At 44.9% G+C, this 14845-nt stretch overlaps 1 long non-coding RNA gene across 1 annotated transcript in view; it reads right to left on the bottom strand.

Annotated features, from left to right (window-relative positions):
- LOC138975055 (uncharacterized) overlaps positions 1 to 14845 on the bottom strand; it is a 379618-nt gene that overhangs the window by 195564 nt on the left and 169209 nt on the right. The window lies entirely within an intron of this gene.

The following is a 14845-nucleotide window of genomic DNA, read 5'->3' as shown; positions in this document are numbered from 1 at the left end:
TAACGTCTTCTTCAGCTACATTATAAAACGAAACAAAAGAAGAAGAAAAACGATAGAACAGAAAATACTTTTAACGACAAATTCTGGAACGCTGGAAAGTCTGTCAAATACATTATCCCCGAGTACGCTAGTACAAGGGCTCAGCAGACTTTAATTGTGTGTCTGTGTGTCTGTCTGTCTGTCTTTCTCCACTTAACAGCTTATTGCTGGGAAACTACTGGGCGCAGTTCGTTCAAAAGTTGATACACTAACTTGATAATAGGTCCGATTGATCGTATTAAAACTTCATAATGTTACCTGGGACCTAAATGCGAAATAAACCACAAAAAACCGACTTGGCGGTGGGGGGAATTCGCGGAGCCACAGCCGGCCAGGCAGTCTGATAGAACAGCCGAACTCGTCACACATTGACGAGTAATATAGCGTCATAAAAAAATTACGTCACGGTCAAAATTCTTTGACGTCTTTTTCTCTCGCGCGGTGTGTGTGTGTGTGTTCATTTTGTGCACATGTGTCAGTGTTACTGTTTGTGTGTGTGTGTGTGAGTGTTTGTGTGTGTGTGTGTGTGTGCGCGCGCGCGTGCATGAGTCTGTACTTGTGTGTGTGTGTGTGTGTGTGTGTGTGTGTGTGTGTAAGAAAGAGAGAGAGAGAGAAAGAGAGAGAGAGAGAGGAAGAGAGAGAGGGAGTGAGGGAGAGAGAGTGTGTGTGTGTGAATGTGTGTGCATTTTCACTGTGATCAAATAAAAGAGAAAGGCCAGTCACCACGCACATCCTCGGCTCGCATGCATTGTATTTATATAGCAAAGGGAATGCCTGTAATTCACACAGATCAATCACTTGGTCTTAAACGTGCACAAGACAAAAACGTTCATACTGGCATGGGGGAGCGAGCCAGTCTGAAGAGTACTTGGGTCCACCGCGAGCGTTTCTTATTACAACTTGTAGGTCCCCGTGACCCAGCATTATTAACTTCTTCTTCTTCTTGTTCAAAATAGTAGTGAGGAAATCCCTTTACAAGGCAACTATCCCCATTTCGGTTGGTGCGCCTAATTTCCCTAGAGTGAAAAATAAAGTGGATAGTGTACCTATGAAAATAAAATCAGGGGTGGGTGGTAGTGCTACTGAGGTGTGGAGTGCTGGTGGGGTGTGACGTGCTGGTGGGGTGTGGAGTGCTGGTGGGGTGTGGAGTGCTGGTGGGGTGTGGAGTGCTGGTGGGGTGTGGCGTGCTGGTGGGGTGTGAAGTGCTGGTGGGGTGTGGAGTGCTGGTGGGGTGTGGAGTACTGGTGGGGTGTGGATTGCTGGTGGGGTGTGGCGTGCTGGTGGGGTGTGAAGTGCTGGTGGGGTGTGGAGTGCTGGTGGGGTGTGGAGTGCTGGTGGGGTGTGGAGTGCTGGTGGGGTGCGAAGTGCTGGTGAGGTGTGGATTGCTGGTGGGGTGTGGATTGCTGGTGGGGTGTGAAGTGCTGGTGGAGTGTGGCGTGCTGGTGGGGTGTGGCGTGCTGGTGGGGTGTGGAGTGCTGGTCACAGTGGGGTGTGGCGTGCTGGTGGGGTGAGGAGTGCTGGTGGTGTGTGGCGTGCTGGTGGGGTGTGGCGTGCTGGTGGGGTGTGAAATGCTGGTGGGGTGTGGATTGCTGGTGGGGTGTGGATTGCTGGTGGGGTGTGAAGTGCTGGTGGGGTGTGAAGTGCTGGTGGGGTGTGAAGTGCTGGTGGAGTGTGGCGTGCTGGTGGGGTGTGGCGTGCTGGTGGGGTATGGCGTGCTGGTGGGGTGTGGAGTGCTGGTGGGGTGAGGAGTGCTGGTCACAGTGGGGTGTGGCGTGCTGGTGGGGAGTGAAATGCTGGTGGGGTGAGGAGTGCTGGTGGTGTGTGGCGTGCTGGTGGGGTGTGGCGTGCTGGTGGGGGTGTGGCGTGCTGGTGGGGTGTGAAATTCTGGTGGGGTGTGGAGTGCTGGTGGCGTGCTGGTGGGGTGTGGCGTGCTGGTGCGTGCTGGTGGGGTGTGAAATGCTGGTGGGGTGTGGCGTGCTGGTGGGATGTGAAATGCTGGAGGGGTGTGGAGTGCTGGTGGTGTGTGGAGTGCTGGTGGGGTGTGGAGTGCTGGTGGTGCGTGGCATGCTGGTGGGGTGTGAAATGCTGGTGGGGTGTGGATTGCTGGTCGGGTGTGGCGTGCAGGTGGGGTGTGGAGTGGTGGTGGTGTGTGGCGTGCTGGTGGGGTGTGGAGTGCTGGTGGGGTGTGAAATGCTGGTGGGGTGTGGAGTGCTGGTGTCGTGCTGGTGGAGTGTGGAGTGCTGGTGGGGTGTGGAGTGCTGGTGGGGTGTGGCATGCTGGCGGGGTGTGGCGTGCTGGTGGGGTGTGGCATGCTGGTGGGGTGTGGAGTGCTGGTGGGGTGTGGAGTGCTGGTGGGGTGTAGAGTGCTGGTGGGGTGTGGCGTGCTGGTGGGGTATGGATTGTTGGTGAGGTGTGGATTGCTGGTGGGGTGTGGCGTGCTGGTGGGGTGTGGCGTGCTTGTGGAGTGTGGAGTTCTGGTGGGGTGTGGCATGCTGGTGGGTTGTGGATTGCTGGTGGGGTGTGGCGTGATGGTGGGGTGTGGAATGCTGGTCACAGTGGGGTGTGGCGTGCTGGTGGAGTGCTGGTGGGGTGTGGCATGCTGGTGGGGTGTGGATTGCTGGTGGGGTGTGGATTGCTGGTGGGGTGTGGCGTGATGGTGGGGTGTGGAGTGCTGGTGGGGTGTGGCGTGCTGGTTGAGTGTGGAGTGCTGGTGGGGTGTGGCGTGCTGGTGGGGTGTGGCGTGCTGGTGGGGTGTGGCGTGATGTGGCGTGCTGGTTGGGTGTGGAGTGCTGGTGGGGTGTGGAGTGCTGGTGGGGTGCGAAGTGCTGGTGAGGTGTGGAGTGCTGGTGGGGTGTGGAGTGCTGGTGGGGTGTGGAGTGCTGGTGGGGTGTGGAGTGCTGGTAGGGTGTGGCGTGCCGGTGGGGTGTGGCATGCTGGTGGGGTGTGGAGTGCTGGTGGGGTGTGGAGTGCTGGTGGGGTGTGGAGTGCTGGTAGGGTGTGACGTACCAGTGGGGTGTGGCATGCTGGTGGGGTGTGGCATGCTGTGGCGTGCTGGTGGGTTGTGACGTGCTGGTGGGGTGTGAAGTACTGGTTGAGTGTGGAGTACATGTGGGGTGTGGAGTGCTGGTGGGGTGTGACGTGCTGGTGGGGTGTGGAGTGCTTGTGGGGTGTGGCGTGATGGTGGGGTGTGAAGTGCTGGTGGGGTGTGAAGTGCTGGTGGGGTGTGGAGTGCTGGTGGGGTGTGGATTGCTGGTGGGGTGTGGCGTGATGGTGGGGTGTGAAGTGCTGGTGGGATGTGGCGTGCTGGTGGAGTGTGGCGTGATGTGAAGTGCTGGTGGGGTGGGGAGTGGTGTGGAAACTCACTCACCGAATCAAGCCACCAGTCCACACAACACACAGTTTAGAAATAGTATTGTTAATGATATAGGTATATCTAAAGTAGATACATTAATATAATAAGCAGGGAAAACAAAGAAAAACAATTAATGAAGAAGGATGCTCCCCGCCAAAAAAAAGAAAAAAAAGAAAGAGGCATAAAAGAAAGGGTTGAAGCAGCCTGCATGCAACTGAGATCAAAAAAACTAAAACAAAACACAGTTTAGTAGGTATTTATAACTCATTATTACTCTTATTCATGTACATGTGTTTCTTACAAAATAGTTATTGTCACCATGTGTGTGTTTCGTGCTGCTTTAGAGAGGAGTGGTTGTTTATGTAATTTATTACCAGCAAATGTGAAAGAAGCTGTCAGTGACAAAAAGCACACATTCACACCCACATACACCAGAGTTACACAAAGTCACCACAACCACATACACCAGAATTACACAAAGTCACCACAACCACATACACCAGAGTTACACAAAGTCACCACAACCACGCAGAAACGTTTTTTGTATTTTATTTTGTATGTTCATTGTCTATGAGGAAATACATGTACCGTATTTGACGGATTACAAGACGCACCGTTTTATAAGCCGCACCCCAGACTTTTAACAAAAAAATAGGGACGAGCCACGTATAGGCCGCATCACTATATTAGCCGCCGTCGAAAAAAAATAATCAGATCAGGTCAACCAATCAAAACAAACAGGCAAACGAAAGTACGGTATTTGGCGAAATCGGCTCCGAGAATAAACAAGCGAAACAAAGAAGAAAAGTGAAAAAGTTTGAAGAAAAATATCACACACACAATTTGTAACCAACACACACATATAGTCCCCCCCCCGCCGGAATAAGCTTTATTGGGATGATTTATGACTTTTGCACACATTTCGAGCAGACGAAAACACAACATGGCGGCTCTCGCTCCTCCAACTATCGCAAGACACAAAAAACCGAAATCTTGCGCGCGCGAGATCCTGATACATCCGGTGTTTCTCTGTACGCTATCTTGTCACGACGACTTGTTGACAAACGAAGATTTGCAAAAGAAAGAGACAAGAAGGGCAAAGCCCATACGACTCACATGCTTGACCTCGACCTTTAGGGTAACTAAACCTAGCAATGACATCATACACTAAGAACTGCTTTACACATTTTTCCTACCAAAATACATGTGACCTTGACCCAAGGTCAAGGTCATCCAAGGTCATGCAACACAAAGCTGTTAATTCAAGACATAGGAAGTACAATGGTGCTTATTGGCTCTTTCTACCATGAGATATGGTCACTTTTAGTGGTTCACTACCTTATTTTGGTCACATTTCATAAGGGTCAAAGTGACCTTGACCTTGATCATATGTGACCAAATGTGTCTCATGATGAAAGCATAACATGTGCCCCACATAATTTTTAAGTTTGAAACAGTTATCTTCCATAGTTCAGGGTCAAGGTCACTTCAAAATATGTATACAATCCAACTTTGAAGAGCTCCTGTGACCTTGACCTTGAAGCAAGGTAAACCAAACTGGTATCAAAAGATGGGGCTTACTTTGCCCTATATATCATATGTAGGTGAGGTATTCAATCTCAAAAACTTCAGAGAAAATGGGAAAAATGTGAAAAATAGCTGTTTTTTAGGCAACATTTATGGCCCCTGCGACCTTGACCTTGAAGCAAGGTCAAGATGCTATGTATGTTTTTTGGGGCCTTGTCATCATACACCATCTTGCCAAATTTGGTACTGATAGACTGAATAGTGTCCAAGAAATATCCAACGTTAAAGTTTTCCGGACGGACGGACGACTCGGGTGAGTACATAGACTCACTTTTGCTTCGCATGTGAGTCAAAAAGCGCGGAGTCTTGAGTAGAGAGCTAATAAAGTACCGGTAATCGCTAATCGAGCGAAATGAAAATCCGCGGCGACTTCCATTTGGTGAATGCTATTCAATTTAAAATTTAGGTAACGTTTTAGCCGCATCTTTTTATAAGCCGCAATGCGATTTTTTTTTTAAAAGTCGCGGCTTGTAGTCCGTCAAATACGGTATATAACTTCAACAGGAAACAATGTTGTTCTTTCTTTCTTTATTTGGTGTTTAACGTCGTTTTCAACCACAAAGGTTATATCGCGACGGGGAAAGGGGGGAGATGGAATAGAGCCACTTGTCAATTGTTTCTTGTTCACAAAAGCACTAATCAAAAGTTTGCTCCAGGGGCTTGCAACGTAGTACAATATATTACCTTACTGGGAGAATGCAAGTTTCCAGTACAAAGGACTTAACATTTCTTACATACTGCTTGACTAAAATCTTTACAAAAAACTGACTATATTCTATACAAGAAACACTTAACAAGGGTAAAAGGAGAAACAGAATCCGTTAGTCGCCTCTTACGACATGCTGGGGAGCATCGGGAAAATTCTTCCCCCTAACCCGCGGGAGGTAACAATGTTGTTACAGTTTCAGAACGTGGTGTGCCCAAACTACCCACTAGTATCAGACAGTAGAGTGTTTTTAGCCAGCTTTTCAACCCGAACTACCCACTAGTATCAGACAGTAGAGTTTTTAGCCAGCTTTTCAACCCGAACTCCAACTGAAACCATGAGCTGGTGGACTGTCCACACAAAAATCAGCAGTGAACAGTACAGGAATTTTCAAAAAAACGGAAGAGCAAGGAAAGTGGGGCAAAAACTTTTAACATCACTATACCCATAATAGAGAACAAATGTAAATAGGCGCTGCGCTCACAGTTTCTGCTGCAACGATAGCCAATACTGGCTTCTGCAACGTACCCTTACCAGATTCAGATCCAGAGATAACCACGGTGATGAGCAATGTTGCATCCAGTTTACACATGTACTGCAGAGATAACCATGGTGATGAGCAATGTTGCATCCAGTTTACACAGGTACGGCAGAGATAACCACGGTGATGAGCAATGTTGCATCCAGTTTACACAGGTACGGCAGAGATAACCACGGTGATGAGCAATGTTGCATCCAGTTTACACAGGTACGGCAGAGATAACCACGGTGATGAGCAATGTTGCATCCAGTTTACAGGTACGGCAGAGGAACCCTTTTCAAGACCTAAACACATCTGAGAGAATTAGGTCTAAAACAAGAAGGAGTCTTTGTTTTAAAAGTACGGGTCATACACGACCCACATATCATCCAGACTGTGTAGTCCAAAGGGTCATACACGACCCACATATCATCCAGACTGTGTAGTCCAAAGGATGATCCAGTGATGGATAAGAGTACCACACTACCTTATTCCAGCCCCAAAAGCCAAAACACTAGGGCTGAAAGGGTACAGAATGCATATAGAATTGTGTCCATTTCACTATGCGACTAACTGAGACTTAAATCCGACTTCTACAGGAAAAGGTCAGCATTTTGGGATCACCTGGTTATTTCTTGTAATACACATTATCTCTACAAAGTCGGGGTTCACACAACGTGACTGTTATCTCTTGTTCAAAAGAGGGAGCACATTCTCCACACTATGATCATCTATTTGTTCTGGGTTCATGCGCTTCAACTCCCACGCACACTCGTGTTTTGTGCAAGCAAGTTTTTACATGTACATGTATGTCTGTTTATTTCCACACCGATTAGGCTGCCATACTTCATTTTCCAGAGCTGCGTGCTGGGTGTTTTCCAGATTTTGTAACCCACCGAACTCTGATATGGATTACAAGATCTTTACTGGTTTTGTGTCTGCCAGTACACATGAAGGGGGATAAGGCACTAGCAGGTCTGACCTGTACACATGAAGGGGGATAAGGCACTAGCAGGTCTGACCTGTACACATGAAGGGGGATAAGGCACTAGCAGGTCTGACCTGTACACATGAAGGGGATAAGGCACTAGCAGGTCTGACCTGTACACATGAAGGGGGATAAGGCACTAGCAGGTCTGACCTGTACACATGAAGGGGGATAAGGCACTAGCAGGTCTGACCTGTACACATGAAGGGGGATAAGGCACTAGCAGGTCTGACCTGTACACATGAAGGGGGATAAGGCACTAGCAGGTCTGACCTGTACACATGAAGGGGGATAAGGCACTAGCAGGTCTGACCTGTACACATGAAGGGGGATAAGGCACTAGCAGGTCTGACCTGTACACATGAAGGGGATAAGGCACTAGCAGGTCTGACCTGTACACATGAAGGGGGATAAGGCACTAGCAGGTCTGACCTGTACACATGAAGGGGAGATAAGGCACTAGCAGGTCCGACCTGGGAGATTGAACAAATCTCCTCCCGTAACACACCAGACGCAGCAGGGATTCAAACCGCAGACCCTCCACATGGAGCTGACGTCTTAACCACTAGTCCATTGTCTTAACCATTAGTCCATTGTCTTAACCATTAGTCCATTGTCTTAACCATTAGGCCATTGTCTTAACCATTAGGCCATTGTCTTAACCATTAGTCCATTGTCTTAACCATTAGTCCATTGTCTTAACCATTAGGCCATTGTCTTAACCACTAGTCCATTGTCTTAACCACTAGTCGATTGTCTTAACCACTAGTCCATTGTCTTAACCATTAGTGCATTGTCTTAACCACTAGGCCATTGAGGTTATTGTCTTAACCACTAGTTCATTGTCTTAACCATTAGTCCATTGTCTTAACCACTAGGCCATTGTCTTAACCATTAGTCCATTGTCTTAACCATTAGTCCATTGTCTTAACCACTAGGCCATTGTCTTAACCACTAGTCCATTGTCTTAACCATTAGGCCATTGTCTTAACCACTAGGCAGGGTTGTGATCGCTACTTTTTAAAAAGTAGCCGCTACTTCTCCGCTACTTTAGTAAAATTTGTAGCCGCTACATTTCCGCTACTTTTTTACACAAAGTAGCCGCTACTTTTCCGCTACTTTTCAAAAAGTAGCCGCTACTTTTTCCGCTACTTTTAACTCCACACAAGCAGTAAACACAGAACAAGAAATCAAAGTCAGAATACATTTTATTTACAAAAATCTTCACTAAAAAACAAAAGTTAAAACGATCACGCAGAGCAGATTGTTTATCACATCTTTCACACCTTTCACACCTTTCCGCCATTGTATTTGATGAGGACTTTGGCCTCAAAATTACTGTCTGTTACGTAGACATACCTGCAAATGAACCTTCAAGTTGTAGGAAGAGGTTTTTCCACACGAGAACACTTTCGCAGGAGCGCAACCCAACAAGCATTTAAATAAAAACTTGTCTTCCTTCTCCTCGATGAAAGCAAAGCTTGCTAAAAAATTATCCAAAAAACTCGGTAATACACGTCCGGCTGCCATCGTTTGCTCTTGAGAATGAAGTGTGAACTGAGTGTGAATGATCGATCGATCATTGAGTAGGCCTATCGCGATTCAAAACAATGTAACTTCCGGTGTAACTTCCGGTGAGTATTCGCCGAAAACACTCGTTAGCAGCTCATAAAGCTGTGACCACGCGATCAACACAAATGTCCCTAAAAGATTACACATGTAGCGGAATTTGTAGCGCAAAATCGCTATTCGCTACAAAAAAATAAGTAGCGCCGCTACTATTTCGCTACTTTTACAACTTTCGAAAAAAAAAGTAGTTTACCGCTATTCGCTACTTTTTTTTGTAGCGGCGCTACATTTTGTAGCGGAAAGTTCCGCTACATCACAACCCTGCCACTAGGCCATTGTCTTAACCACTAGTCCATTGTCTTAACCACTAGTCCATTGTCTTAACCACTAGGCCATTGTCTTAACCATTAGTCCATTGTCTTAACCATTAGTCCATTGTCTTAACCATTAGGCCATTGTCTTAACCACTAGGCCATTGTCTTAACCATTAGGCCATTGTCTTAACCTCTAGGCCATTGTCTTAACCACTAGTCCATTGTCTTAACCATTAGTCCATTGTCTTAACCATTAGTCCATTGTCTTAACCATTAGCCCATTGTCTTAACCACTAGTCCATTGTCTTAACCATTAGTCCATTGTCTTAACCATTAGGCCATTGTCTTAACCACTAGGCCATTGTCTTAACCACTAGGCCATTGTCTTAACCACTAGTTAGTCCATTGTCTTAACCATTAGGCCATTGTCTTAACCTCTAGGCCATTGTCTTAACCACTAGTCCATTGTCTTAACCATTAGTCCATTGTCTTAACCATTAGGCCATTGTCTTAACCACTAGGCCATTGTCTCAACCATTATTTGTTTGTTTGTTTATTTGTTGCTTAACGTCCAGCCGACTACGCAGAGCCATATCAGGACGAGGAAGGGGGGGATGAAGGGGGCCACTTGTCAAGCGATTCCTGTTTACAAATGCACTAACCCATTACTTGTGTCCCAGCAGGCTTTAGTAAAACTAAATTAATACCTACTGGAAGATTACCAGTTTCCAGTATGTTAAAATAGGCTTAACCTATCTACTGCTGGACTTACATCAGAACACTAACAGATTAAACTATACATGAATCGCGAGACAAGCGGCAAGAGAAGAGATTTTTGGAAAAAATACAGGTGAATGAGCAAGAAGGTAGAAAAAAGAAAAGAATTCATGAAGAAAAAGAGAGCATGACAGGAAAGAGGAACCAAAAATCTACCTAACAGCAAACTAGAAAGCTCCTGCGGTTCCAAAAACAGGAGGGGCCTTTAATTTCATAACCGCAGTGCCCCACTGCGGGACTCAACCATTATGCCATTGTCTTAACCACTAGGCCATTGTCTTAACCACTAGTCCATTGTCTTAACCACTAGTCCATTGTCTTAACCATTAGTCCATTGTCTTAACCACTAGTCCATTGTCTTAACCATTAGGCCATTGTCTTAACCACTAGTCCATTGTCTTAACCATTAGTCCATTGTCTTAACCATTAGTCCATTGTCTTAACCATTAGTCCATTGTCTTAACCATTAGTCCATTGTCTTAACCATTAGGCCATTGTCTTAACCACTAGTCCATTGTCTTAACCACTAGTCCATTGTCTTAACCACTAGGCCATTGTCTTAACCATTAGTCCATTGTCTTAACCATTAGCCATTGTCTTAACCACTAGGCCATTGTCTTAACCACTAGTCCATTGTCTTAACCATTAGGCCATTGTCTTAACCATTAGTCCATTGTCTTAACCACTAGGCCATTGTCTTAACCATTAGTCCATTGTCTTAACCATTAGTCCATTGTCTTAACCACTAGTCCATTGTCTTAACCATTAGTCCATTGTCTTAACCATTAGGCCATTGTCTTAACCACTAGTCCATTGTCTTAACCATTAGTCCATTGTCTTAACCACTGGGCCATTGTCTTAACCACTAAGCCATTGTCTTAACCACTAGTCCATTGTCTTAACCACTAGGCCATTGTCTTAACCACTAGGCCATTGTCTTAACCACTAGTCCATTGTCTTAACCATTAGTCCATTGTCTTAACCATTAGTCCATTGTCTTAACCATTAGGCCATTGTCTTAACCACTAGGCCATTGTCTTAACCACTAGTCCATTGTCTTAACCACTAGTCCATTGTCTTAACTACTAGGCCATTGTATTAACCATTAGTCCATTGTCTTAACCATTAGGCCATTGTCTTAACCACTAGGCCATTGTCTTAACCATTAGTCCATTGTCTTAACCATTAGGCCATTGTCTTAACCACTAGTCCATTGTCTTAACCATTAGTCCATTGTCTTAACCACTAGTCCATTGTCTTAACCATTAGTCCATTGTCTTAACCACTAGTCCATTGTCTTAACCACTAGTCGATTGTCTTAACCACTAGTCCATTGTCTTAACCATTAGTGCATTGTCTTAACCACTAGGCCATTGTCTTAACCATTAGTCCATTGTCTTAACCATTAGGCCATTGTCTTAACCACTAGTCCATTGTCTTAACCACTAGTCGATTGTCTTAACCACTTTCGCGATGGGAGGTGACTAAAGTAGTAACAGCGCTGACACGCCCACGGACGGGAAGTGACTATTTTAGTAACAGACATACAAGGTACACGACTCGTGATTGCTTCCCGGTTTTTGAAGCTTGCAATAAATTGAGTTGTTTCACTTGATACACGTGACTTGCTCTCCGCCATCTGCAAATTAGAGAAGATTTGAGTGTTTTTTCGACCAAAAAAAATGAATCGAAGGCGAGCCTTGTCACGGGAGGAGATTCTCCGGATGTTGGATCTTGAGGATCCTGTAGATCATGATTCCGACGTGTTGTTTTCGCCTCAAGAAAGCGATAATAGCAGTGATATTGAGGAAGAAACAGTCCTGTTGTTGCTAGTATGAGTCGGCAAACTACACGTGGTAAGGTGGTACTGCATGAATCTTCGAATCGTGTGGTTGCAAGGGGGGCGTGGCAGCACTGATAACAATGGATGGCTGGAGCCTTCTAATCCTTTTGGAAATGTTCATAGGTGTACAGTTGGGACTTTGTTGTGAAAATGTGACTTATATTCAATATGGATTACCTAGACATCATTTGGTGAGTGTCACAGTTTTGTTTCATTTGAGTCAGGATGCTGTGAGTGAATGCGGGATTTGCTTGTTTTTTTCTTTGTACTGTCTCCTTATTTCTGTGTAGAATTTTAACAATATTTCAGCTAATTCATAGGTTTTACACCTTGTTTGGTTATAAAATTATTTATAATACTTTCTGTTAAAAAATAACTTTTAAAAAAGCAGTGGAAAAGAAAACACACACAAAAAACCGTTAAAAAACACAAATTATCCCCCTTTCACCCCCCCCCCTTTGCTAAAACAAATCACGTGACAAACTTATAAATAGCACGACTGAACTGGGCATCCATTTTTTAATTAGTACACAAAATTTGGTGGTGATTGGACTTAATTCAAGCTTGCTAGACAGATTTCTTTACAGTTACTGTTTTTTGGGAAGTTTCTTGGTGGCAAGCTTGGGCAGGAAGGACGTTAACGCCGTGGCAATGCTAGTCACAATAGTGTTAACCATTAGTCCATTGTCTTAACCACTAGTCCATTGTCTTAACCATTAGTCCATTGTCTTAACCATTAGTCCATTGTCTTAACCATTAGTCCATTGTCTTAACTATTAGTCCATTGTTTTAACCACTAGGCCATTGTCTTAACCACTAGGCCATTGTCTTAACCACTAGTCCATTGTCTTAACCATTAGTCCATTGTCTTAACCACTAGGCCATTGTCTTAACCACTAGGCCATTGTCTTAACCATTAGTCCATTGTCTTAACCATTAGTCCATTGTCTTAACCACTAGGCCATTGTCTTAACCACTAGTCCATTGTCTTAACCACTAGTCCATTGTCTTAACCGTCTTAACCATTAGTCCATTGTCTTAACCACAAGGCCATTGTCTTAACCACTAGGCCATTGTCTTAACCACTAGGCCATTGTCTTAACCACTAGGCCATTGTCTTAACCACTAGTCCATTGTCTTAACGACTAGGCCATTGTCTTAACCACTAGTCCATTGTCTTAACCACTAGTCCATTGTCTTAACCACTGGGCCATTGTCTTAACCACTAGGCCATTGTCTTAACCACTAGGCCATTGTCTTAACCACTAGGCCATTGTCTTAACCACTAGGCCATTGTCTTAACCACTAGTCCATTGTCTTAACCATTAGTCCATTGTCTTAACCATTAGTCCATTTGTTTGTTTGTTTATTTGTTGCTTAACGTCCAGCCGACTACGCAGAGCCATATCAGGACGAGGAAGGGGGGGATGAAGGGGGCCACTTGTCAAGCGATTCCTGTTTACAAATGCACTAACCCATTACTTGTGTCCCAGCAGGCTTTAGTAAAACTAAATTAATACCTACTGGAAGATTACCAGTTTCCAGTATGTTAAAATAGGCTTAACCTATCTACTGCTGGACTTACATCAGAACACTAACAGATTAAACTATACATGAATCGCGAGACAAGCGGCAAGAGAAGAGATTTTTGGAAAAAATACAGGTGAATGAGCAAGAAGGCAGAAAAAAGAAAAGAATTCATGAAGAAAAAGAGAGCATGACAGGAAAGAGGAACCAAAAATCTACCTAACAGCAAACTAGAAAGCTCCTGCGGTTCCAAAAACAGGAGGGGCTTTTAATTTCATAACCGCAGTGCCCCACTGCGGGAATTAGTCCATTGTCTTAACCATTAGGCCATTGTCTTAACCATTAGGCCATTGTCTTAACCACTAGTCCATTGTCTTAACCACTAGTCCATTGTCTTAACCACTAGGCCATTGTCTTAACCATTAGTCCATTGTCTTAACCATTAGGCCATTGTCTTAACCACTAGGCCATTGTCTTAACCACTAGTTAGTCCATTGTCTTAACCATTAGGCCATTGTCTTAACTACCAGTCCATTGTCTTAACCATTAGTCCATTGTCTTAACCACTAGTCCATTGTCTTAACCATTAGGCCATTGTCTTAACCACTGGGCCATTGTCTTAACCACTAGGCCATTGTCTTAACCATTAGGCCATTGTCTTAACCACTAGTCCATTGTCTTAACCACTAGGCCATTGTCTTAACCATTAGTCTATTGTCTTAACCATTAGGCCATTGTCTTAACCATTAGTCCATTGTCTTAACCACTAGGCCATTGTCTTAACACTTTCGCGACGGGAGGTGACTAAAGTAGTAACAGCGCTGACACGCCCACGGACGGGAAGTGACTATTTTAGTAACAGACATACAAGGTACACGACTCGTGATTGCTTCCCGGTTTTTGAAGCTTGCAATAAATTGAGTTGTTTCCCTTGATACACGTGACTTGCTCTCCGCCATCTGCAAATTAGAGAAGATTTGAGTGTTTTTTCGACCAAAAAAAATGAATCGAAGGCGAGCCTTGTCACGGGAGGAGATTCTCCGGATGTTGGATCTTGAGGATCCTGTAGATCATGATTCCGACGTGTTGTTTTCGCCTCAAGAAAGCGATAATAGCAGTGATATTGAGGAAGAAACAGTCCTGTTGTTGCTAGTATGAGTCGGCAAACTACACGTGGTAAGGTGGTACTGCATGAATCTTCGAATCGTGTGGTTGCAAGGGGGGCGTGGCAGCACTGATAACAATGGATGGCTGGAGCCTTCTAATCCTTTTGGAAATGTTCATAGGTGTACAGCTGGGACTTTGTTGTGAAAATGTGACTTATATTCAATATGGATTACCTAGACATCATTTGGTGAGTGTCACAGTTTTGTTTCATTTGAGTCAGGATGCTGTGAGTGAATGCGGGATTTGCTTGTTTTTTTCTTTGTACTGTCTCCTTATTTCTGTGTAGAATTTTAACAATATTTCAGCTAATTCATAGGTTTTACACCTTGTTTGGTTATAAAATTATTTATAATACTTTCTGTTAAAAAATAACTTTTAACAAGCTCTGACAAGAAGGGCAAAGCCCATACGACTCACATGCTTGACCTTGACCTTTACATAGCAATGACATCATAC

Source organism: Littorina saxatilis, linkage group LG9, assembly GCF_037325665.1.
Source record: "Littorina saxatilis isolate snail1 linkage group LG9, US_GU_Lsax_2.0, whole genome shotgun sequence".
NCBI classification, from domain to species: Eukaryota; Metazoa; Mollusca; class Gastropoda; order Littorinimorpha; family Littorinidae; genus Littorina; species Littorina saxatilis.
The sequence above is the reverse complement of the archived record's forward strand: the minus strand, read 5'-3'. Positions and strand labels throughout refer to the sequence as shown.